The 27539-nt window shown below is 44.7% G+C and overlaps 1 protein-coding gene and 1 pseudogene across 4 annotated transcripts in view; both read left to right on the plus strand.

Annotated features, from left to right (window-relative positions):
• The window catches only part of ERC2 (ELKS/RAB6-interacting/CAST family member 2), a 987712-nt gene that overhangs the window by 813769 nt on the left and 146404 nt on the right, over positions 1–27539 (plus strand). The window lies entirely within an intron of this gene.
• LOC105740411 lies at positions 10824–17550 on the plus strand (annotated as a pseudogene).

Here is a 27539-nt window from a genome sequence, read left to right on the forward strand (position 1 = left end):
CCTCTAGAATATGTAAATGTGGGGTTGAGAAGGCTCACAGGTTTCATTTTGAGACTTGTGGACTGAGAATAGATACTTCTCAGAGGCCTCTTTGAGGAGCCATGCAGTTGGTGGGCAACGTAATGCTCTGAGTCAGAATTGTCTTGTTGGTTCAGGGAAAGCAACTCCAGCCCCACCTCTTTCCAACCATCTCCACAGCCCCAACCAAAGGGGAAAACCAAGACAACATCTAAAATCAGAGCACATATTATGGCCACCACTAGGTGTATCAATCAGAATGGCTAGATTCCTTTCTGCTATTGGAGCATCCATTGGTTGGAGGTCATTAGCCTTACCAAGACGTACCTTAACTCTATCCTCAGGCCTCCCCCATATATTCCTTCTCCAGAGTCACATGATCCCTGCAGGAAAATTGCTAGTCCACCATCTGGTGGCTACCTGGTGTTCTTATGAAACTGGTACTGCAACCCTCATTGTGCCTTTCCCATGAACATGTTTGTCAGAGACTTTGAGATGGGAATGTATTCTGGGAATATACATGCCCTCTAGCATTGTTTTCTGGGAAATATAATGTAAATGCTGAGAACAAGCACACAGCAACTGAGAACTTCCACTGTGCCAGGTCAGGATCTAAGCTGCTCGTGTGTTCAATCTTGAGTGGAGTAAGATTGGGATGTCAGGCCCCCATCCCTCTGAAGCAGATCCTGCACTTGTAAACATGGGTCCATGCATGCCTTGCAGCTCACAGGGTTGTTCCCATGGTGACAAAATCACTGAGATGCTGAGCCTTTATAAGGAGACTCCTTGCCATTTCTTTCAGCCTAAGAGTCAACCTTTGCAACCCCACCATATGCCCTTCTGCTGTGCACCTTAATAAATCAGGTCCCTTCTTTTAGGTTTGTGTGGGTGGTTGAAGGGCAAGGGTAGCTTTAAAATCTGCCAGTCCCCAAACATTTCGTTAGTTCCTCAGTCACTGTGTATATGCAGAGAGGTAGAAACAGAGCCCCTGGAAGTTTGAAGAAGAAAGATTGTTATAATCTCTTTGAGAGAAGATTTCTCAGTTAAACCTATTAGATCCAGAATAAAAAGGCAGACTCCCATATGTGGCGAAAGACCCCTCGCTGTACATTGTATCTTTGTCCATCAGAGGGCAAACATAGGACGAGGCCCTGAAATAATAATCGCAGATTACTTTCACTGGGAAACCTGAGCTTCCTACAGCCACCAATTCATTTTCCCCATGTATTACTTTTATGTTCATTTTACAAAACTTAGGAAATTTAATAAGTATATCAGGAAAAAAAATTTCTCAAAATCCTCATTCAGAGAAAGCATCATTTTTAACCTTTCAGTATATATCTTGCCATATTTTTCCTATGCAGATGGTCTTGTAAATATGTACTTGATGGAGATGGGAATCTGACTTTGCATAATCTTTGGTGCAGAGTGGTTGGGCAGTACCCAGGCTCTAGAGCCTCACAGACCAAGTTCAAATACGGGTTCCCCCACTCCCACCTGATGGATTAAGCCTTTAAAGGTAGTGGAGACTGTTTTTGGTGGTGTTATCATTTACTTGGCATTACGTGACTGTTTTTCACATCTGTTTATAATTTTAAGATATGCTCTGCATTGGGCACTCGGGAGGTCAGGGCAGGCTGGAGTGGCCACGCACATTAGAGCCCTTGGGATGCAGAGGCTGGGAAGAGTACACTGTTGCCCAGTGGGTTTGTTCTTGGCAGTGGCATGAGCCTTCATTGTTCCCTGCTCAGGTGTCAGAGGAGTGCCTCTGATTGCCCTGAGTCAGCATGTGATGGAATTAGCAACCCTGCTGATCCCCCAGCTTCTGTGCACCTTGATCTCTGAAGTCACTGTATTATTTGAAAGGAGTTTCTGTACAAATCCCTCTACTAAAAAAAAAACAAAAAAAACAAAACAAACAAAAAAACCTCGGTGATTAAAAAGGGAGTCTCCCCATTGGCCCACGGCACTGGATTGTAAACAGATTCAGTGTGTGGGACTCTGGCTGCTGTTTTGTGTTGGGTTTCTGGTTTTACTTATTTTTTTGTACTTGTCTCCCCTGGTGCTGGGGCACTAGCTTGGGAGCATGATAAAAATCATGTTATCGAAGAAACCTCTCTGCTCCTCTTTTTTTATTTTTTATTTTTTTTTTTTGAGACAGAGTCTTGCTTTGTCATCAGGCTGGAGTGCAGTGGCGCGATCTCGGCTCACTGCAACTTCCATCTCCCAGGTTCAAGCGATTCTCCTGCCTCAGCCTCCCAAGTAGCTGGGACTACAGGCATGCGCCACCACGCCCAGCTAGTTTTTGTATTTTTAGTAGAGACAGGGTTTCACCATGTTGGCCAGGATGGTCTCGATCTCTTGACCTCGTGATCTGCCCGCCTCAGCCTCCCAAAGTGCTGGGATTACAGGCGTGAGCCACCATGCCCGGCCTCTGCTCCCCTTTGTCTGAAGGCAGGTGACACATTGGGAAACTCATGGCAAGCCTGTTTTCTTCTCAGAGAGGAAGGGCTTGCAGGGCTAACAGTGTTTCCCCCAGCTGATCCAAAACATGATTCGGGCTCAGTACAATTGGCCACTGAAAAGAATTGTCCTTCCTCCTCATGGAATGTGGAATGAGAAAGGGAGAATGAGGAAGTCTTCTAGAGCCAGAGAGCAATCTTTGTCCCTCATTATATAACAGACTTGGGACACAGGGAAATCTAATATGTCAGATAAGTAGGTGACAGTGTGTGAGGGTGCCAGCTGAGATGCACCAGGTGAATTTTCTCCATGTTATTATTTTTAAAAATTATGAATGCACCAACATGTTGATGGAGCCCGGACCATTGAGCCATTTTTTCATGTGAGGGCCTGACTCCATGCAAGAGACTCCTACCCGCCGAAGCCTGCAGGAGCTTTATGTAGCTGGGTTGCATTTCCATGGCAGGGACTGGGGACAGGGAAGGATGGACTCTGGCATTTGCCCCTCTGTAGGTCACTGCCATCCTGACAAACACTGACGGGGCCTTCAGTACAGTGGCTTTCTGCCTAGTTCACTCATCTTAGGGAAAACACCTTAAAGTTCCAAGAGCTGACACTGCCATTTCTTCTACTTCTGTCTCACTCACCTAGCACCCTTGCCAGTTTAGAGAAAATGCCCTGTGTCTCTGATTTTCTTCTGATCTCCCATCAGCTCTATGAGGAGGGCAGACAGGTGACACCATGCCTATTTTATAGGGTAAGAAAAGGAGGTTTGTCCAGAGGGCTATACAGATGAGACACAGGGGAACTAGTACGTGAACTTCAAACATGTGACTCTTGGCCAGCTACTCCTTCCACTATAGTAGTAATTCCCTAAGGTGTTCCTCAGTGCGCTGATGGTGTTGGAAATTAAAAGACAATTTTTTTTTTTTGAGATAGGGTCCTCCTCTGTCACCGAGGCTGGAGCGCAATGGTGTGATCATGGCTCTCGGCAGTCTTAGACTTGGGACTTCAAATGAGATCCTCCACCTCAGCCTCCCATGTAGCTAGGAGGCGCACACCACCATGGTTGGCTATTTGTGTAGGGGTGGGGGGCCTGGAGATGGTGTCTTGCTATGTTGCCCAGGCTAGTCTGAAACTTCTAGACTCAGGTGATCCACCTCAGCTCCCAAGGTGCTGGGATTACAGAAATGAGCTACCCAACCTGACCACTATTTTAAAAAATAGTCATAAAGGCATATGGTTTTCAAATAAGTTTGAGCAAAGCTGGATTAAACAGCATTAATAGGTTTCTCCACTGCAGGCCTTCTCAGAGCCTTCAGTAGGCCAGGGTCCTCCAGCCAGCTGTCACTCTCCAGAGAAAGAGCGTTTGCTGTGCTTATTGCTCACAGTCCCTTTTCTTCTCAGACCCTCATGTAGAATTAGGGTGCACAGAATATATCTGGGGAAAGTTTTGCGGCAGCCTGACTTCTCTTGGACTATAGGATGAGCCATTTTCCAAGCAGGTGGAGCTACCACCACTGACTGAGGTGGTTAACACAAAGCCTGGACAACCTCATACCAAAAATGATGAATCGGCCTGAAAAGGAGAAGGCAGATAGGCTGGCACCACCATTAGGCTTTTCTTTTTCTTACTATGTTTGGCAACTATGTTTTGCCAAGTGCTTACTTATGTGGAGCTTAATGGGCATATATATTCACTGTTCAACAAGACTGAGACAAATAAAAAGGAACTTGGGGCCTTTCTCAAAGGATGTCAGCAAAGGAGAGGCTAGCATTTCCTCTCCTGTGTTGATGACCATGTGCCCACCACTGTCCCAAGTTAGGGTTACTAGAAAACTTTGCAATGTCCAGATAGTAAATATTTTACGTTTTGTGGTCCAAAATCTGTGGGCAAAATCCAGATATAGATGTTTATATAACAGGAAAGAAAACAAATGTTCACAGATTTTTTTGAAGAAATTCAGAATATAATGAGTATAATTTTTTGCAATATACCTCTACTAATGAGAAGAGAGTGGGTTTCTTTTAGGGGATAACATGTCACTTTATTGGGGATCAAAATTAGTATTCTCTGTTATCAAAATAATTGCAAATGTTCATCTGTTAATGCTGATCTGTAATGGTATTTTATGTATTTCATCTTTAAAAATATCTGTCCATACAGATAGGTGATATGCATGACACTCAAAATGTGGTCAAGTTAGAGCAACTTTGCTGCCATTTGTAGTGTATGAACAGCAGTGCAAAGCCATGAGTGTGCCACGTGTGGTCTTGGCTGCAACTCCATAGCCCTGCCATTGCCATGCAAAAGCAGCCAGAGACCATACGAGTGGGCATGGCTGTGTTTCACTGTAAACTGTATTTATGGACAGTGAAATTTGAATTTCATATCATTTCCATGTGTCACAAAATATTCGTTTTAAAAAAATTTCCCCCCCCCCCAACTGTTGAAAAAGGTAAAACCCATTTTTGGCTTGCAGACTACACAAAAACCAATGGCTGGCTGAATTTGACCTATTGGGCCGTTATTTGCCACCCCATTCTAAGTGCTTTCACATTGGTCATCTTGTTCATCCTGACATCTCTGTATGTGCTATGTACCACTATGATCCTGTCTTCAAGATGAGGAAACTCAGACACAGAGAGGGAAAGCTCTTTGCCCAAAGTCAGCTCTGAAATCTCAGAGCTAGGATTCGAACCCAGGTATGTCTGATTCCAGAGCTGCAGGGCGGTTGCTTGTCTGAACTGACTCACATTGCATTCCCCATGGTGACCCTTTTCAATCTCTGCTGTAGTCTTCAAGCTCCCCAACAAACTCCCCTCATGGGAAGGGGAAGATGGGCCCATTTCTTTAAGAATCATGAAGACAGCCAACAAGGGCTCTGTCCATTTTCCTCCTTTTCACCACTTCTCTGCTTCCTTCTCACATCTTATTTCACCACCTCTTCCTCCTTTTGTTCTTCCCTTTTTTCATGAGCAGAATGTCCAGTCTGCATATAGGATCTCATGGGGTAAGAGTGTGAGCTCTGCATTCCAGATCTGCCCCTGAAAGCTGTGTGACCCTGGGCACAATATTTAATCTCTCTGAATTTCCAATGTCCTCATCTGGAAAATGGGGAAAGCGATTTCTTACATTTTCCTCCCTCATGGAGTTCTTGTGAAGATCAAATGAAATAATGGTGTAAAATGCGAGCCCAGTGCTAGTACATAGTAAGGCACTCCATAAATACTAGCCTTGTTGTTTTTATTTTCTTCCCTACCACTACCTACTCTACATTGATCACCTCTCATACGCTTGCCATGTCAATATCTCTGTAATTATTTATCAAGTATCTACTATGTGTTACAAAGCTTTAAAAGTTGACTCGCTCCATGTCTCCTGAATCAGGTTGAGCATTGAGTGCTGAGCTTTGCATTGGCACACATGGCCAAAGGAACAAATGGAACCATTCTCCCTGGAGACTTCATGCTTTGCACCAAAAACCACCTGGCTGGGATGGGTTGGATATAGCTCTTGAAGAGTCAAGCAAACTGTCCAGGCAATAAAAAATATATGCCTACAAATTCAAAAGCCCTCAATCCACAGTACCAATAAACTAGCCCAGTTAATAGCCCGTTGGAATTAGGTACATGAAGAAGCTTAAAACTTTTCAGCCATTACAAGAAATACCATCATGTTTTGAAGTCAGGGGAAACTTCAACAGAGGCCATAACCAAGTGAAATTACAAAGAAAATGTGAAAGTTGTCTTTTCCCCTAGATCTTTGTACTCTCTTATCTTGGCCAAGCCAGAATAGTTACTTAAAATATTGGAAACAGCTTGTTGAGAAAGCAATGTTGCATCTTCCTTGCCTGCAGAAAAGCATGTACACACTTGCAGGCTTTGGTGTGTTCTTAGAGAGGCTTCAAGGAATTGTGCAAGCAGGGTACGTTCTAGCAGATTATGGGTTCTTTGTGTTTCATGTTTCATGGCTGCCAGCAGCTGGCATCTTTCAGAAATCATGTGAAAAGTGGGCAGAGCTCCTTGTGCAAACTTCTGAGCCAAAGGTTAAGGATACTTTGTGTGTAACTCTTAATCTTGTTGGGAAATTTTAGGGTGAAAAATATAATTATACCTGAAATGCCAACAACCAAGGCCAAAAGAATGTCTCCTCTTTGGAGGGTTCTTTGTTGATGAGATTAAAAACTAAGCTCTTGTGCTCCTGCCTACAAATTATTCAGATTATTTGAAAAGAAATGAAAGAAGACACTGGGAGGGAAAACCATTGCATACTATGCTATGTAGCACTTAACTAATACTTACCTGTTTAGCAGTTAGTTCAATAAATATTTATTGAGTACCTTCTATGTGCAACTCAACAGAAGCTAAATATTCAAGTTCCTGCTCTCCTTGAGTAGATTTACCCAAGTTAGGTATATTCTTAATCATCTCTCAATGTAAGGTTCTGGTCATAAGAAGAATTCAAGGACACTGGAGGTTAGCACAGGGCAACCTTATATTGCATAATCTATAATTGCCATCAATTCTATATAGATATAGATTAGCATGGGCGATTCAACAGGCTGGCATTAAGAGCCGTGTGTTGTGGCCTGAACATCAGGCCCAGAGGTCAAGAGGGGCAACACACAAAGGCACTAAAAAGAAGATAGGAAAGTGATACTGCCACATTGGAATGAGGTGTTGTCATCAGCCAGCAGACCCCAGTGGAGTCCTGTGAGCCTTGTAGCCATGGAATCCAAGTCATGACGATGAGCATAACTTGTCCTGGAGTGGAGCACAACCATTAAGGAAGGCTTCCTTTGTCCATGTGTAACTCTACTTAGTCTTTCTCTGCCCCACCATGTGGGTCTTAGGTTGCCCCATTTTACAGAGGAGAGGCTAAATTACATCTTGGTCACACAACTCAGAGGTAGAAGAACCCAGGCTGTAACCCAGTTGTCATTCCCCATCACATTCCGTGTTCTTTCTTCAGTATTATGTGGCCACTGCTAGCCATCCGATATAGCAAGGGGTTATTCAGACCCAGCTCCTTAAACCACATGCAAAAGTCTCTCCCCAGATGAGTTTATGAGCCAGCTAACTCATGGTTGGGAAATCAAATAGTGAGATATATATATATATATATATATATATATATATATATATATATATATTTTTTTTTATATATATATAATTTATTATGCATTATATATCTTACATGTATACATTATTACATAATACATGTTGTATATGTTAAACATTGTGTTAGTTTCCCAGGCTAATCCACAAAAACCTATGTCATGTTGCTAAAATTCCTATGCTTGTGGAGATGGTTGGGGAGGATAATGGAAGATAATATAATAGCTAAAACATAATAAGAAAAACAATATTGAATGAAAACTTAACAGCATTGATTGAACTCAGGGCCACATACTTCAGGAGAAGTGGCCTTGTTTAGAAAGAACAAGGGAAGATAGTGCTCATCTTATGATGTTTTGAGAATTAAATCTGTTAAACCATGTAAACCGTCTAGCACATTGTAAAAGTGATGTAAATGCTAGTTGCGTAGATAAATGGAGACCTTTAAAAAGATTCCAAAGGGAATTTCTGAACACTTTTAAAGTGAAACCTTTAGAGAGTGATCATCTAAATTATTTATACTTAATTTCACTTTAAAACAAGAGTTTCCTTCTACATTGCACCTGGCTATTTGTGCACATGCTAAGTGCCTGAGTCTGCCATTCGTCATCCTGAGACTGCCTGCTGCAGCTAAGATTGCCAGCTAGTGCAGCTGAGAAGCAGCTATGGAAGCCCCACAGTCAGATGCTTACCTTCCAGTTTTGGAAATAATAAGGGTGCTTCTCCTAAGCAATTACACCGTGCCCAGCCCTTCACTTAGTGCCTGGCCATACACTAACTCACTTTGCCCCCCAACAAACCCAGGAGGCGTGTGCTATTATTAGTTACATATTAAAGAGAAGAAAACTAGACCCTAGAGAGTTTACGAAAGTTGCCTCCAAGTTGTGGAACTAGTGAGTGATGGAGCTGGAATTGAGAAGTGGGCACCCTGGAGAACACACTCTATGCCAGGATTTCTCAGCTTCAGCACTATTGAATCTAGGGCTAGATACTTCTTTGTCTTGTATCCTGTCTATTGTGGGACATTTAGCAGCATCCCTGGCCTCTACCTACTGGATGTCAATAGCTTCCCTGCCACCCCACCCCCAGCCCCTAGTTGTGACAACCAAAAATGATTCCAGAGATTGCTGAATGTCCCCTGGAGGGCAACATGGCTCCTGGTTGGTTGGGAACCACTGCTTTACCCCCAGATATCATTCCTGGATTTGACTTTGAACATTATCAAAGTTTGACCCGCAGACTGAAGGAACCTCACAGACTTTACAGTCTGAAAGTTACCTTTGACACTACTCAGAGGAAGCAGAGCTTTCTCACAGAGGGAGGGAAGGGAAGTGAACATTGAAAATGTCCATGTGTGTGTTACGACATGGAAGAGGGGACCAACAGTCAAGGTGTGCATGGCAGGTGGAGGTACAGAGGGAGGAGATGGTGATTTGGAAAGGGTGACATACTTGCCACTGAGAACCCAGCAAATCTGAACTCGCTGGGCTCCTGCACAGTGATTGAGAGCTCCTGCTGTAGTAAACAGACCTGATTCAAATCCCCGCACCACCGCTGATGAGCTCTGTGACCTTGGGTCAGTGATTTAATCTGAGTGCCTGTTTCCTCCCCTACAAAACCTAGGCAGTGTTAGTTTCTACCTCATGGTGGTGTTGTGAGCCCCTTACAGGTGCTACATGAGAAAGGGCTTCATAGATGCTAATCAGTTGTCCTGGCCACCCCACCTGAGGCTGTGATGTTTAAGGGATAATATGACAGGGTCTGGACTCAGACTGCCCAAGTCTAATCCATCTTGGCCACATACTAGCTGCGTGATCTTGACTGAGTAGCTCAGCGTCTGTGAGCCTCAAAGCCCTCATTTCTAGTGCCTACCTGGCAGAGTCCATGTATGGAAGCTATGAGATGATGCAGTGAACCCTTGCCCAGTTCTGGAGCCTAGCAAACTCTCATCAGCATTAGCACCATGATGACACTTCCCACCTTATGATTTGTCTTTCCTTTCTAGGGCTGCCATAACAAGGTTCTGCAGGCTTTGTTCAAGGTGTAGGCAGGGGCACTTCCTTCTGGGGCTGTGAGGGACAATCTATTCCATGCCTCTTCTCTAGTTTCTGGTGGTTTGGTGGCAATCTCTGGTGTTCCTTGGCTTGTAGATGCATCACTGTGATCTCTGTCTTCATTTTCTCCTGGCGTTCTCCTTGGGTGCATGTGTCTCCTTGTGTCCAAGTTTCCCCTTCTTATAAGGACAACAGTCACTTAGGATCAGGATCCAGGATGACCTCATCTTAACAGATGAGATCTGCAACAACCCGATTTTCAAATAAGGTCACATTCTCGAGTACTAGGGATTAGGATTTCAACACATGAATTCTGAGGGGGACACAATTCAATCCATAGCAAGATTCTATGTATCTTTTAAAGGTTTCTTCCAGCCCTGAAATTCCATGAGGAATGGCTGAGATCTGAGTAGCTTGGGGCAACCAAATAATGGAACCCTGAGAACAGTGGAAAGAGCGCTGCTTGAAGAGTCAGGAAATGTGCCACTTGAGGAAAGTGTCTTGATTTTTTTGACTTTTAAAATCAGTTTACTTGATTATGTGTCTTTTCTGTCCTGTGGGGCTGACGACAGCTACCTTCTACACCTTCACCGTGCACCCTCTGCCCAAAATTATTCTGCAGACTGCAGAAGAATGTGGCTGTAAAGACACCTTGAAGCTTTCAAGGCTCTGTCTCAGTGTGTTATTATTATCCCCATTATTTATAAGGCATAAGGCGAAATATTGACTCCCGCGTGGGGATTCAGTGTCTGTTAACAAGGCCTCATTTGTCCATCACTGCTTGCCTCTCCCCATCAAACGCAGACCTACTGCTAAAGTTTTCAAAAGCTCCCTGCGTTGCGAGATTTGAGTAAACTTGATCTTCCAGGTTAAACTTAAATATTGTTTCCATTTTGAAGCCTGTCATGTGGGTGTACCACAAAGAGCGTTTGGTTTCCCCCCAACCTCGCCTGAAGCTCTGGGCCGCGGTATGTAGGCAGTAACAGAATACTAGGAAGAAAGAGAGAGCCTGAAATGGATCCTTGGCTCTCAGCCTGTGCAGAGACAAAGCAGGATGTAAGTAAAACCATTACTTCTACCTCCTGATCAAAGGCGAGATGGTAACCCCGCCCCTCCTCCCCACCACCCAGCAAGCAATTAACACCGCCTGGCGTCTCCTCTGCAACGATGGCGGTTCGTGAGCTCGGGCTCACGAGTGGTTGAAAGTGGGGGTGCCCTCTGTGCCCAGGTTGAAAAATGTGCGCGTTTGCGAACAGAATACATGACGAAATGGGGGAAACACAGAAACCAAGCTCGTTGACAGCTTACTCTTTTCATCTACATTTGATGCAGAGTGAGATCAGAATTTGCCAGTGGAACTTAGAAGGTTTGTATCACAGGAATTAAGTAGACTCAAGTTGATTTTGCAACCACCTATAAACTTGTTAAATGCAGATTCTGATTCCATTAGGTCTGGGTGGAGCCTGAGATTTTTCATTTCTAACAGAATTCCAGGTAGGGTTATCAGATTTAGAGGGGGGGAAAAAAATAAAAGGCTTGACATCCACTAAAATTTGAATTTCCTATATTTTATCTGGCAACCCTTCTCCCAGGCAATGTTAATGCTGCTGGTGTGTGAACCACCCTTTGAGTGGCAAAGATGTACATCATAAAGACATAAAAATCTGATGAAAGTATAAGGCTGAGTTAGTGGATGAGCATCTGGCACAATTTACAAACAAGCGCGTAGTTTACAGAATAGTCGCACTGCAAAATGTGACTTGGCTATAGGCAGAGACAAACCAATAGCAGCAAAGAGTGCGTGTACATTGTTAGAAACAGGGTTCCTTGCATTCCTAGGCTTAGAGTCCTGGGGGAAAGTGTGGTACTCATGTTTGCTTTATGTATTTATTTACTTAGCCACTTAGTTAATATTGGTAAATCCAAAGTAAATTTAGAACTATAAAAGTAAAAGAAGATTTTTTTAAAGAGCTAAAAACAATGCAAAGTTTAATGTTGAGGGCCTTGAAGAAGGCATTTTGCCAGGTTCTGCCTCCCTTTCCAACTCGCCCTCCGAAAGGAAGGGGCCACTGTAATTCCTCCTGCAGCTCAACCCTGATAAGTGATCTGCAGACGAGGTGGGGGCTGGGTCATAGGTTTACAATGACATTTGACATGCAAACCCAAGGGTCTGTTTCTTTGAAGCTGAAAGAACTGATTCTAGCTCCTTTGAGGATACTGGGCAACCAGAGTGGCCACTTACAGATTGCCAGAAAGTTGGCACTGAAAGGGAGCTTAGCCATTATCGATTCTAGCCCTACTTCACTGATGAAGGGGCAGCGCTGCAGACAGCAAGTTCCTCCTCCTCGGAGCCCCTTTCTCCTCTACTGGCTGCTCTGGCAGGTATACATTGGAAAAGCTTTATTCCAGGGGCTGTGTAGGGTTAGGACTTGGTTTTTAAGATCTATTTTTTGGGGAATATTTTTGTTTGGTTCTGTTTGAAAGTAAAGAAAGATTGTCTAATTCCAAATCTTACTTGCCTGTATTCTGTAATGAAAACCATCTCCCTTCCATTCATCCATTCTTGAGAGTGGGTTGAATCTTGTATATATGTCTCCTGTGATTTTAGTAGGCTTGATTTATTTAATCAAAGGCAGATACTAGACTTTTCCCAAATTTAATAGTGCCATTTGTTTTATTCTTCAAGTATTTATTGAGCACCTTCTATGTGCCAGGTCTGTGGAAGGTCACAGCCATCCAGAAACTAGAAGTTAAATAGCCCTCTCTCATTCAGCATGTCTCATCACGACTTGGCTCTACTGTAGCAATGAATAAGCATGGAATTTAAGCTGAATCGCTCAGAGGTTAGTCATTTTAGCTGTTTGGCCAGCCTTAATTTCTGAAACATCAAATAACATCATATTTCAAGTCTCACTGATAGATAACCTGTATGCCTCTACCCTTAGTGATATGTCTAACATGGTATTTTTCACCCAATTCTTTAAAATAATCTACATTCATGACTCAATTCTCATTATAAAATATTTAAGCTATATTGAAGTAGACAACTTAAAACCTGAATGTCTCCTTCACTCTGTCCCCCAACTCTACACTTCTCCCCAGAAGCAATAGACCCCAATTAATTGGTAGATATGTCCTTTGTCTGCATTTACAAATAATGTACATTTACATAATTCATTTAACACAAATTAGATTATATTATTCAGCTTCTTCTGTGATTTGCATTTTTCACTTAACAGTATGTCTTGGTAAACTTCCCATTTTAATATATATAAACCTACCTTATTTTCTAATAGCGACAGAAGTATTTCATGGACTTCCCCTGCCAAGGTTTATTTTAGCCACTCACAGTTAATGGGCATTTAGATAGTTTGCCATGTTTTGCTATCACAAACAAGACTGCAGTAAATAATTTTGTGTATATGTCTTTGGGCGTATGTGCAAGTATTTCTGTAGAATAGAGACCCAGAATTTTAATTTTCTACATGAAATAAATCTGATAAGCTGATGAGAACAGGATTGGTTGCCAATTGGCAAATACATTCCAATCTGAGTCTTGAGTTTCCCAGCCCACGTTGTCCTGTTTGTATTAATGCAGGATTGTCCCCAAGAGTCCTCCCTGTTCAGACTCTGCTGGCTGACAATTTGAAATCTGGAGTTGAGCTTCATATATAAAAACCTTAGATTTGCAATATTTAAATCCTTAAATACCCTAAAATGGTATGGACTTTATTAAACAGAAAGTGAAAAAGGGAAAATATAAGGGAATTTTCCTGATAAATGGATTGAAAAATCCATATTTAACAAAGCATTAGTTTCCCAGGAAAGGAGGTGGGCCCATTTTTTTTTTTTTTTGAAGATAACTTTTTCACGTTTTTCTTCCCAGCTAAGCCAACTCCACAAATAGCCCAAACTAAACACCTAATGAGTGTGCTGTGTTGAGATGTGTTTTGTTTCAGATTTTAAAATGCAGCAAATAAGATGTGATAGGCAGAATCTAAAGATGTCTTTCCAAGATGCCCGTGCTTTATTCAGACACTAACCAGGTACTGGACAAAGGGACTTTGCAGCTTATCTTAAAATAGAGAGAGGATCCCGGATTATGTAAACGGACCCAATGTCATGATATTAGCCCTTAAAAGTCGAGAAAGAAAGTAAAAGAGTCAGAATGGTGCAGTGGAAGAGGGAAGGGGAGAGATTAGGCAGCAAAAGAGGCAGAGAGGTCCCAAGGGGGAGGAGAGGAGAGAAGAGGCTGTGATAAAAGGGGAGGGGCTACGAGCCAGGGATTGCAGGTGGCCTCTAGAAGCTGAGAATGACACTCAGCCAACTGCCGGCCAGGAAAGTCCCACAACCAGACAGAGCTGAATTCTGCCAGTGACCTGAATGAGCTGGGACGTAAATTCAGCCTCAGAGCTGCAAAAAAGATTGCAGCCCTGTTGACACCTGGTGATTTTGGCCTCATGAAACTCAGAGCAGAGAATGAACTGAGCCATGTTGTGCCAAAGTTCTGACCTACAGAACTGTGAGATAATAAATAGATATTTTTTAAAGTCACTAAGTGTGTGGTAATGTGTTAGGACAGCAATAGAAAACTAATGCACAGATGGGTTGAACCAATATCAGTGTGTGAGACTTGGCCCACAGGACAAGCTGGTGCATTTTTTACTTGCTAGCAACTGGAGCAGGGTAAGGGCCCAATGTTATAATATGAAGAAGACCAGCTTGCATTTTCTAGGTGCTTACCTCGTTTTAGGTGCTGTACATGGTACTTTACGTGCATTTCTTACCTTGTTCTTCACAACAGCCCTACAAGGATTTATGCTTTTATTAGTATTATCCCTATTTTAAAGGTGAGGGACCTGATTGAGGCTCACAGAGGTTAGCTACCTGGGCTGGCGTCACATGGCTTATTAATGGCAGGGCTGGGACTCAAACCCATGTCTGTGGGACATCATACCCAAGTCTGTGCACATAAGTGCTATACTTCACAGTGTACCACGACCCCAATTAAATATGAAGCTAATATGTTCCCGTATACAAAATTGCTGATATTTAAACTCCTGCTAAACACAACTAAGAATGCCTTTCATCACATAAAGCCCTTTAACCTTGTTTTAATGCCCTTGGAATACTACACCACGAGGTGCTGAGCAAGGAGAAAAAAATCAAAGTTGGATGGTCAAGGAAATAGGAGACTCCCACCCCACCCCCGCCCCACCCCCCAGGTTCTGCAAGCCAAAGCCCAGAACACACTCTTACGTTTCGCTTCAAATCCTTGGAGGTCTCACTTGCTCTAGATTGTGTCAAAGATTGTGCCCCTTCCCTGCACCAGGCACTCAATTCCAGGGGTGGAAGTTGTGACGGAGGCATTTTTATACCTTGGACATAAAGATCAGGAGCCAAAAGGAATATCAGGTGGAACAAATGCTATTGCTGACATTTTATCTGGAGGTGGGGGTGCGGGTTGATGTGCCAATTTGCTCTCAGTTGCATGTACAGAAATTGTGACCTCAAATTCAGCCAATGGCAAGTCTGAGTATGAACATTCACGTTGTTCAGACATTTAACAAATATGAACTGAGCTTCCATAATGTGATGGGGTTTGCATGAGAAGCTAATGATACAGTAATGAATAAGGTGAGTTCCATACTCATAGATCTTCCAGGCTCCATTATTCCAGGCTAATGAAGGAAGCACAGATAAGCAAGCAATTTCAGGATAGTATCATAAGTGCTATAGTGGAGGAGGCACTAGATGCCTAGAGCACATGTGGGAGAGACACCATACCCAGATTGAGAAGCCAGAAGTAGTGACCCTTGAGCTGTGGCCTCACGGATAAGTAGGAGTTGGCCAGGTACAGAGGCGGCAGAGGAGAATAGCCCAGCCCCAGGGGATGTCATGATGTAGATCTGATCTGGGAGCCTACCTATGTCCATAAATACATCTGGAGTATAGGAGGCAAACAGGCTATCGGTTGAGACTGAGGTCAGAAAGCCTTTCTACTAGTTTTTTGAAGAGGTTGAACTTAATTTTAAGGGGACTTGGAAACCATTGAAAGAAAAGGCTGAGCAGTGGCATGGACGGATGTAGGTGCTTTAGAAGGATCCCTCTGGTGGAAGAGCCAAGAATTGATGGAGGGGAGTGAGTGGAGCGCAGAGACTATTGGGACCTGAGAGAGGTGGTGGGGGGTAGAAAGGAGGGGTGCGGAGATCAGGGATGGGGAAAAGCAGCTGGATTCCAGAGCTATCTGAGGAGGAGGGGCCACGGGGTTTGTTCGTCTGGTGGAGGGAGAAAAGGGAGCCCAGGATGACAGCCAGGCCTGATTTGGCCAAATCATCATCCAAATATTATTCTGGGCTGACAGGCCCAAGTTGCAGTCAGCAGAGGCAACACGGGCTTATAATTTGCCATTTGTGAACCTCCTGAGGAGTGGAGAATCAGCTGGGAAGCACATCTTCCTGCTGCTGCCTGAGACAGCCAAAAGCACCTCTGAGGACAGGCATCTTGGGGATTTCAGAGCAGGTAACGCCTTTTGGTTGTTTTGAATATGCTGACAGAGGAACGAAAGCTTTCAGGAAAACAAAGCCCAACCCCTTAATGAAACAGGAAAGGATATACAGTTTCAAACGCTCGCCTGCTTTCCTTGTTTTCTGAGAAGAAAGATGCCTTTGCCTGTTGAAGGCGGCAGATGCAGGTTGCTCTGTGGGCCTCAGGAAGGTTCACTGCAGCTGTCACCTGCCCACCCCACGTGTCCTGAGGCACTGTGACATCTTGACAGGTGTCCTGACTCTTGGCCTTGACATGTCCTGTCAGGCCTGCCTGTCAGCTGGGACTGGGCTTGGGGAAGAGCCCGTGGGCCTGGGGCCTGGTAGTACTTGCTTAGTTAAACATCTGTGGCTGCTATTTCCCTGTCACAGGCTGGCAAGTCAGAACTACTCAGATTCACTGGCACAGCAATGGTTCTTCAGTCTTCTGATTATGTGGCTCCGCAACAGGGAAAGGGAGATATTCGTGAGCAAGTGTGCAAAATGCATTTAATGCCTGCTAGTGGTGTACAGCCATCCATTGCTTTGGTCTGCCCAGAGTCTGTCTCCCTATCTTTTGATACTAGGGGCCAGGTTTCTCTGGGGAATTCCTTTCAGTTTCTGCAGTTCTGGGACAGTTACACTTCACCCAGCACTATGTCAATATGGGCACATGACTCAAGCCAGCCAATCAGAGTTCACTTTCCCTATACTTGGTCACTCAGAGGGAGCTATCCCTTAGGCCACAGTGATTGGTTCAGAAATGGGCACGTGATCAAACTAAACCAATGAGTCTCAGTTCTGAAATTTTGAGTTAAGATTGCTTGGAAAAAGAACTGTTTACTCTATGGAAATAGGAGCTGGAGTGATGAAATTTGGGGTACCAGGGGTGACAGGGCCATAGTGAGAAAAGAACCCTACCTGAAAATGAAGTCAGAAGGAAAAGGAAAGTAGACAAGAATGGTGGAGAGAGAGGCAGAGAGATCCCTGAAGACATCATTTAAGATTCCGAATTCACCTGTGCCCAAAGCCAGACTAGTCCTGAATGATTTAGTTACAAGAACCAATAAATGCCTTTTTCCATAAGTCGGTTTGAGGCCAGATGAATAGAAATTGCATCCCTTATTGAGTCCTGGCTCAAGTCAATTTAGCAAGCATTTGTTAAGATCCACAGTGGGAGCTATACCTCAGAGCTCCAGGGAGCACAGGAGGCATGCTACAATCACAGCCATTGCCAGTATTATTATTATTCCATTTATTAGACATTTATTAGACATTTCAGACACTCCTCAGCACTTTACACACATTATTTCATTTCACCCTTTGAGCACATCCTTTAATTAAAAATCATTATCTATACTTTACAGGGAAAGAAACCTAGACCAGAGAAGTTAAGAAATACATCCAGGGGTGGGTGCGGTGGCTTACACCTGTAATCTCAACATCTTGGGAGGCCAAGGGGTGAGGATTGCTTAAGCCTAGGAGTTCAAGGCCAGCCTGGGAAACATGGCAAAATCCTGTCTCTATTTTCAAAAAATACAAAAATTATCCAGGCATGGTGGTGTGTGCCTGTAGTCCCAGCTATTCAGGAGGCCGAGGTGGGAGAATTACCTGAGCCCAGGAGGCAGAGATTCCAGTGAGTTGAGATCATGCCACTGCATTCCAGCCTAGGCGACAGAGTGAGATCCTGTCTCAAAAAAGAAAGAAAGAAGTATGTCTAATAGAGTAATAATAGTGACAGAGGATGTGAGTTATCGTCTACACACTGGCAGGCAAAAGAGGTTGCTTCCTCCCATCTCAAGGACTTGGAAGTAAGGGAAATAAGATTATACACCCATGAAAGCAAAATGGAATAGATCAGAGTAGAGATTTGCCAAGTTGCCTTACCGAACCAGGACAGCTTCCAGCCAGCCAGGCTAGATCTAGCTGCCTGAATGTATTGACAGCAAAAAACAAAACAAAAAAAAGGGTACGTCAGGAGAGGCGTCAGCCAACCATGGAGGCAAAAGTGGGGGAGTGAAAGAGGAGGATCTCGGGGATGCACTTCAGAGCACTATCCAGGAGATGGGTGTCATAGCCACGGAGCTTCCCAGTGGCCAGGCCATCTCTAGGGGGAGATGAGAGGGGAGGTAGGGCCAGGAATCCAGCAGTCACTCTTTCCATCAAAGCCACCACTCTGCTGTGGAATAGTTCCCCAGGGCCTCTTAGCCTGATGCCCTTACATGACTACTTCAACCAACATCCCTAGTTTTGAGGATGCCGTTCTTCTCTTCATCGTGACCCCTTCTACTTTCTTTTTAAATTATCTCTAGGCCTCTTCTTCCCTAGAGGCCATGTCTATGGGAAGGGGACTGTGCTTGCCACAGGCGGACATTCCAGGTTCTGCAGTGACAGTTTCATATCATTGTAAATTCAGCTGGCATTCAGAGTCTAACTTGGTTTCCCCTGTGACTTCCTACAAGAAGAGACTGGGTTGGTCAGAAGCTAATGAACGTTTTGGTCTATACATCTTTCAGAGTTCTCCTTGTAAGATAATCACAAGGTCTCTAATTTGTAATGCTAAGGAGACAGGAGCTGGCTACTCTGGAAGCTGCCCATTTGGAGATGTACTTCTTCTGTAGCCTGACAAGGAAGGTTTCAGAGCCTCCCAGACTCAAGGCCAGGCCTGGATGATGGCATAGCTACCATGTCAAGTGCATTCTCCACCAGGAGTGGTGGCTCATGCTTGTTAATCCCAATGCTTTGTGAGGCCAAGGTGGGAGGATCACTTGAGCCAGGAGTTCAAGACTAGCCTGGGCAACATAGTGAGACTCCCATCTCTACAGAAAATAAAAAGTAAAAACAAAACAACACAAAAATAGGTGGAAGTGGGGGTGTACACCTGTAGTCCAAGCTACTCAGAAGGCTGAGGCAGGAAGATCACTTGAGACCAGGAGTTCAAGGCTGCATGAGCTATGATTGCACCACTGCATTCCAGCCTGGGCGACAGAGTGAGATTTTGTCTTCTAAAGAAGAATTCTTTAAATCAAAACTCAGAAAAATAAATAAATGAAGTGCATTGCATGGATATATCTGTGCCCTGGATGAGAGGCGCCAAGCAGCTTTGCAGACAGAAAGAACACCACAAATTTGAACTGGAGTCCCAGCTTCATTACTAGCTAAGGGGATAAGTTTTCCAACTCTTTAAGGCTCAGTTTCCTCAGATAAAACATGAAGATAATAATAGGATCTGCCTCGCAGAGTGGCTAGAAGACTAAAATGGAAAAGAAAAGAATGCAAAGGGTTTAGCAGGTCACCTGACATGGTTGCACTCATTAGCTGTTAGTGGCTCTCTTCTTGCTGATATTTTTGCATCCTGGGATGAACACACATCCCTATCCACATACTTTTCTATGTATGATCTAGGCCTGAGTGTTCCATACAGTGACTCAGACTCTCAGAAAGGCAGGGAGTCTTGGAGCAAGAAGGCACCTGGCCTTACAGGTGGCCTGGCTGACCCAGCAGCTATCCATATGGTCCATATGGTCCAGTCTGGAAATGTCAATGAGGGAAATGGGCCAGGGAGGCTTGGTTAGAGGGGCATCCCAAGTCAGCTTCAGCCCCACATGCCATAAGGGAATGCAAGCTCAGTATAGCCATATCTGTGCCATTTTTCAATAGAATCCAAGAATCTAGATTTCTTTATGATAGCAACTTATTTGAATTCTTTTAAACACTCTGCAGGCTCAACAACCAGCCCAAGTGCAAGAAACAATCTTGGAGCTCGTCTAACTTATGATCCATAACATAAGGGCTGGGCAGAAATAGGTAGGAGTTTTCTGAGTTTGGGTTCCTGGAAGCAGACTCTATGACAAGGATGTAGTACAAGCTGTCTTTGGGGGATGTGTTCCCAGGAAACATCAATAAGGCAATGGGAAGGCAAGCCAATAAAGGGGGAGTTGTCAAGCCACCACTGTGGGCAACTGGTGACTGCAGCTTAGTCCTGCTGTGGAATGCTGGAGGCTAGTGTGGAACCTGAGTCATCCCACTTTAGGGGTGAGGGAGCTGTGATATGTGTGTCTTCATGCCTGATGGTCATTGGCCGAGGGCTGCTCCCAGGGGCATCAATACCCTCACACTCCTCACCTGCCACAAGCCTGTATAGGGTGAGCCTTAGAGGCCAGGGAAGCCCTCAGGCAAAGGCACGCAAGAATGGGCAGTTAGAGGTTGGGCTGCATGCACTGAAACGGTCAAGCCTAGCAGGCCGTGGAAGGGGCACCCGCCAGTGTCAATGAGAGACAGGCAGAGGAATGAAGCAGGTAGCACCACTCACTGCATTAATAAATGTCCAAAACATCCATCTAACCTGGCAGTTAGGGGTGGATGGCAAAGATCCTCATACTGGCTCCAGCTGTCCTGTCAGAGGAGGCTTCCAACACATGCCTCCGGTCTCCTTCTCGTGCCAAAGCAGGAGTTGAGGCTGGAAAGAGATGTGAGCTCCTTGCAGGAATGCCTGCTGGCCGTGCTTGCCTCTACAGGCTCTGCCTGTCAATTACAGAAAGACCTGCGAGACTCCATTCTCCTCTATTATCTTCCACCGCAGTCTCCAGTGGCAACTCTGCAACCGTTTTCTGCAGAGTGGTTCAAATTGTTTTATATCTCCTTAGCTGCCAAATACAATGTCATAAGCAATAAATAAATAAATTGTTGGCCTATCTGGAAAGCATATTTTGTCCAGATGCATCCTTGAAACTTCAGCTCTGAAACAAGAAAGTCAGACTGAAAACCACATCCTCAAAGCTCAGGAGAAGTACACACGGAAAAGCCATTTGATTGGCAGGTGCTACCACCCAACACTGGATTTGTGTCCTGCTGATAGGACAGACAGTGCACCTTCTGAAATGCTGAGCATGTGAGGTGATACAGTTTGCTGGTGTTCATGCTTAGCATGGGTGGCCCTGCTGGGCAGCCTGGAATGAAAGAGGAATCAAGTTTGGAGGGTGACTTAGCTGAGGAGCTGAGACCTGTGTGTTTCTTTTGACCTCCTCTTTACCAGCTGAGTTGGGGCAAGCCTTCCTCATCAAGAAGGCTGAGTTCAGCATCCTTTTCTGGGGTGCAAACTGTTTTCCCAGCTATCTGGGCCTTTTTGGATGCAAAGAGCAAGGGCATGACAATATGTAACCAGGAATGAGGAGGGAGAACTAGATGGCTCAAAATCAGCTGAGCATGGTTTAGCTGGCTTAGCCAGCCATGAGGTGGAGTGGGCATTCCAAGAAAGAGCTGGGGCCAGCAGGTAGATGATCTGAGGAACAAATATGGCCTTGATGGCAGTAATCACCATAGAGAGCACACCAGTGGTGACTTGGACTGCCTGGGACAGCTGGCTGGGAACACTTTTAAATGTCATTTTTATCACTTTTTAAATTAAAAATACATACGCATAAAAAGTTAAACAGTCTAGAAGATGCATATAGTGAAAAGTGGAAGTCCCTTCTGCAACATCCCCACATCTATGCACTCTGTCATTCCAGAGATTCTTCCAGGCTTATACACACACACACACACACACACACACACACTTTTACCAGGTTTGAGATTGTTCTGTACAAATTATTCCACAACTCCCTCTTTTGGACTTTGTGTATTGTGGACGTCTTTCCACATCAGTATAATCTGTCATCGCTTTGTGGTGCTCTTTTGATAGATTATAATACTTTGTTAAAATTTTTGAGGTGACTTCTCAGATTGCTTTCCAAATTGCCAGCCTATGGTAAGCAACCGAAAGTGTTCACAGCTGATGCTGTGATCACTATTGCGAGTAAGAGTAATCTTTTATTATCTTACCTGTTGAATGCAATAGAATTAAAGTGAACCATGGAAAAATTCATGAAAAAAGTGATTACAGAAATGATGATTTTGAATATGCACTTACACACACACACGTAAAATATATATGTATAGTGTAATGAAATTCAAGAGAGATATTGGGCTGTCTGAATAAAACTAAAGATGTCACTTCTATACATGAGTTATTTTTCTTGAATGAATTCCTTCACCTGCCACCAAGATTTAGTTTGAGGCTTGTGTGTGTCCCTTGACTGGCAGCCCAACTTGGTAGATGAGTGTGAGACTTCTGAAAGATACTATATAGATGGTTAAGAATAATCTAAGCCATGAGCTCAGACACCAATTCTGATACTTTTCAGTACACAGTCAGTGTGCTCAACTGTCTGTGCCTCAGTTTCTACATTTCTCAAAACAGAACAATAACATGTACTGGTTTGTTTTTTTTTTTTTTTTTTTTTTTGAGACAGAGTCTCGCATTGTTGCCTGGGCTGGAGTGCAATGGCTTGATCTTGGCTCACTTCAACCTCTGCCTCCTGGGTTCAAATAATTCTCCTGCCTCAGGAGATTATAGGCACCTGCCATCATGCCCAGCTAATTTTTTTATATTTTTAAGAGAGATGGGGTTTCATTATGTTGGCCAGGCTGGTCTCAAACTCATGACCTTATGATCCACCTGCCTCGGCCTCCCAAAGTGCTGGGATTACAGGCATGAGCCACCTCACCCGGCCAATGTGCACTTCTTTGGGTGGTTGACAGGAGCAAAAGAGAGAATGCATATGAAGCCCTTACCTGGCATGAAGTACCCGCCCAGCAAATCGTGGTTAGTAGAGTTAGGAAGAGGTATGTGATCACCAGCAAACAGCAGGCATCTGGTCAGTTGTGTGTGCCTCAAGGACCTGGTCTGTAAATGTCCACCTTTATAGGTGCTCACTCTCTTCTCCCAGCCAAGTAGTTGGGGGAAAAAAAAGAAAATAAAATGAACGTAGACTAATTTCAAAAGTCAATAGTCAACTAAAACTGTTCCAGAATGCCTCAGGTTGTCGCAAACCATCAGCTATTACAGACTAGAAACAGAACCTGCTTTCCAGTTGTAGATGATAAATAAACACAGTGCACTGCCCTTTACAACGAGCAGCTATTTTTTTAACCCATGCAGATGTGTCCTATTTACATTTAAGCTGTCACACAAATTAGCAAAGGCCCACAGAATCTGAAAAAAGGCAGGCCTCAGGCCCAGAAATGTTCGCAGGAAAGGAAAATGGCTTATCCCGCTCCTCATCGCTGTGGTGGCACAGTCTTGATACGGATTGGGAAGAACTGAAGAGCTTTTCGAGGTCAGCAGAAATGTTTGCTGACCAAGCAGGCTTTGGAGCTAATCTGCAAGGCCGGATAAAATGAAATGCAACACGGTTCCGAGCTGCTGGGATTTTGCCTTTTTTGCAATCTGTGAAAAGCCTTGAACATTTAACAGATATAAGAATCCCCTCATTTGGTATAAGCTTGTGTGTGGCGGAATGATTCTAATTTAAAACACCAATCAGAGAATATTGGATGATCCCCTGTTTCTCTGAGGGTAAGATTTCATTGACAAAATACTTGTTTGGCTATACCTAGTAGACTAACTCCTTATCGAACCGCATGTATGGACTGCTAGAGGGAGAGTATGAAAGACTGAGCCACGTATTCAAAATAAGTAAGGGCTGGGTGGGGCAGTCTTCTGAGGTTTTTCAATCACTTTCATAAACTAAAGAGATAAAGGTTCGGAGAGGTGAAAGACGCAGTTCAAGATCCCCCAGCTGAAGCCTGAGACTAGAACCCAAGATGGGGGGCTTACACAAAATCAGTGTCCGCTCGATGGCTTCCAGATGAGGTTTCTCTTAGGGGAGGCCCATGGACAGGAAGATGTAGACAATTTAATGTAAGCTTTAAAACTCTTATGGCTGAACTTTCCTGGAGAGCAAACAAAGCCCTGATTGTATGAGTCCAGAGAGAGTTTGGTTCTAGACGAGCAATTCCTTAATTCTCTAAGCACTGTGGAAGACCTACAGAGGGCTAGCCTCTGGCGAAGGCTGTGGACTTGCAGAATGACGTGCACAGGTCCCTGACCTCACAGCAGTGAGGGCAGAGTGTCATATAACATCCTATGAGAGGCAGGCCGGGTGCAGTGGCTCACACCTGTAATCCCAGTACTTTGGGAGCCTGAGGTGGGTGGATCACATGAGGCCAGGAGTTTGTGACCAGCCTGGCCAACATGATGAAACTCTGTCTCTACTATTAAAAAAAAAAAAAAAAATTAGCTGAGTGTGATGGCAGATGCCTGTAATCCCAGCTACTTGGGAGGCTGAGGCAGGGAGAATTGGTTGAACCCAGGAGGTGAAGGTTGCAGTGAGCTGAGATCATGCCACCACACTCCAGCCCGGGTGGCAGAGCCAGAGACTCCATCTAAAAAAAAAAAAAAGAAAAAAAACACTCTATGAGAGGCAGACACAAAGGCCATAGGAATACAAAAAAGGTGGCTTTTCAGTTTAGCCTAGGTGATTCATACAAGGCTTTATTTAACCTCGACTTTGAAGGGATAAGCAAGCTTTTTTTCTGGAAGAGAATTTCTTCATTCATTCATTTAATTGAAGTTTAATAAGCACCTACTTTTTGCCAGTAAAGACTGCCAGGTAAACAAGCAGTAAATATGAAGCAATAAACAATACTCTGCCCTCATAGATTACCTTCTCTCAGGGAGAGTCAGAAATTAAGCAGATAAATGAACAAATAAGTAAGATGATTTTAGATAGTGGTAAGTACAAAGGAGGAGATGAAGGGGAAGAGACCAGGAGGGGAGGATGCTGCCTCAGACGAAGTGGTTTGAAGGGCTGATGTGAGAAGGTGACCCTGGGATGAGAAGGAGCCAGCATGAAGCAGGCCAGGGTGGTGATCGTCAAGGGAGATGGGGGGAGAGATGGTAGGAGATGAAACTGGAGAGGTGAGTGGTATCCAGTGTGCACTGAGCCTTAAGTGAGAGTTAGTAGACTGAATGTTCTAGGAGAACTGGGGAGCCTTGGGAGGACTCTTTTTGCAGGGAACGCTCTATGAATAAGGAGACAGAGAAGCATGACAATCACCACGGTGGGGTGGGCGTTTCAGTGTTGGATGTGGGGCTCTCTCAAATGCCAAGCAGTCACCCTGAATCCTGACAAGCTTTTCTCTCTCCAGTCATAAATAGGCAGGACCAAAAGACAACACAATCCTCTGTTTCACAGTGAGGAATCAGGCTTGGAGGGTTGGAGGCACATGGCCAGCCAGGGCAGTGGAAGGGCTAAGCCCGGATTCAGGACCTGGGATGCAGAGCCTTGTGCCCCTCCCTGCCGGCCCCTCTGCCTCCTGGCCCACCTGCATGTCTTCCAGCGACGTGGATTTAAAAATCTGTTCCCCATCAGACATTTCAGAGAGGGCTTTTACAGTTTGTTTTTAGAAGTGTGTTAAAAGGCAGTCACCTTGAATGACTTCTGCTTGACAGAAGTGTCAGCATTGTCACCACCTATTCCAAGAAGCACTGGCACATGACGGGGGTGCCCTGGCTCCATGGGGAAATGAGGAGGAGGGCAAAGAGCTGTTCACCAGAGCTAGCATTCAGGTTCAGCATAGCTCCTCACTGACTGTGTGGCCTTGAGAGAGTCTCATCTTCTTCACCCTGGACCTGCACTTCTTTATGTATAAAATGCATAAATTGGATTGGGACAAAGGCATTATTTTAAAAAATTATTGGCCAGGTGTGGTGGCTCACGCCTGTAATCCCAGCACTTTGGGAGGCCAAGACGGATGGATCACGAGGTCAGGAGTTTGAAACAAGCCTGTCCGATATGGTGAAACCCCATCTCTGCTAGAAAATACAAAAATTAGCCAGACCTGGTGGTGCGCACCTGTAGTCCCAGCCACTCGGGAGGCTGAGACAAGAGAATCGCTTGAACCTGGGAGGCAGAGGTTGCAGTGAGCCAAGATTGCACCACTGCACTCCAGCCTGGGCGACCGAGTGAGACTGTCTCAAAAAAAAAAAAAAAAAAAAAAATTTCAGTGTTGGATAACTTTGAAAGAATCAAGTTAAACAGATTGTCTATTGCAGGACTTCTCAGAGCCTTTGATGTGCTAATGAGCACGGTCTGACTCCTAGAGGGAAGTGAAGTCTTATGCCTGTCACAGGTGTATTTATGCATGTGTCCCTGGAATGTTTGGGGAAGGATGCCTTGTAGAACTTTTGTTCCTCAGGACACTCAGCGAGCTGGTCTGTGGGATAAGCCCCAGGCTCTGAGATGGGGGATGAAAGGGAATCTTCATTCATGTCCTTGCCTGGCCTTGTTCAACTGCTACGGAGTGGCAAATTGTCCAATGTGTCCGTGGTGTGTGTCCCCTCCCTGGTCCCACTTGTACCCTCTCTCTGCCGCTTCCCCTTGTCACAAAAAAGCTGTCTTCTGAGGGAGCATAACAAGCAGAAGCAGCATCTCTCACTCTGGGGTCGGCTCAGAGCTTTGTGTGTGCCAGCCCCTTAACACACCACTTCTCCTGCCTGGGGCTCAGTCCTCAGCAGCCATGTCTCTGAACAGGGGCAAAGGGATACTCTTCTAACAGACAAACTCTGGATCTGATGGTCTTTCTCCACGGGGCTTTCTTTGCACCTTCCTTTTGGGACTCTCTTACTTCTTTAACTTTTTATCTTGTTACTCCCGTATGACTCCTCTGCTCGGGGACAACCATGCAGACTGGGTATCTTTCAAGTGGCCCTCGGAGGCAGCCGCCTGTGAGACACATCTCTGTGGCTCCCACAGAACTGTCATCCTCATCCTAATGCCTGCTGTTTATTCAGCACTTAGCGTGTGCCAGGCAGCACGTAAAGTCCTTTATCACTGAATCACAGGGTCCTGCAGCAGTCTTATGAGATGTGGCATTGTTAATATGTCTACTAATCAGATGAAGACACTGAAGCTCATCCAGGTTGAATAATTCCCCAAAAGTCTCACAGCTGGCACATTGAGAGGGCTGGAAATCCCACCCAAGTCTGTCCCCCAAGTCCGTGCATTTGATTTTAGTACTGCATTGCTCTACTAATATTTGAATGAATAATTTGGGGGAAAGGAAAGAAAGATAAAAGGAGTGAAATAAATGAAGATAAAAGGAGTGGATGAATGAAGGAGTGAGTGAGGGAATGAATGAAAGGGAAGAATAACCCTTCCAACCTATCCCCAGCTTCAGGAAGCTCAGCTGGCCCTGGGGGAAGATGGACATGCCTCCTTCTTATGGCCCCATCGTCTTGCTGTATTCCACCACCACCCCCAGCTGGGTTACAAATGGCACTTCCCTATTGCAGGGCATGCAGCTGCCTGCCAGCAGCCACCAAGGACTCCCCCAAGTAGCCCACTTCTGCTCCACCCGCCAACCCACACTTTCCACAGGGGGAGGCGGCTGCAGCAGGACCAAAGCCAGCTGCGCTTTCAGCTTGCTGGGTTTGTGCCTTCATCGCTGAGTTTCTCACCAAGGGAAGGGCAGC

This window comes from Nomascus leucogenys, chromosome 4 (genome assembly GCF_006542625.1).
Source record: "Nomascus leucogenys isolate Asia chromosome 4, Asia_NLE_v1, whole genome shotgun sequence".
Classification (NCBI taxonomy): Eukaryota; Metazoa; Chordata; class Mammalia; order Primates; family Hylobatidae; genus Nomascus; species Nomascus leucogenys.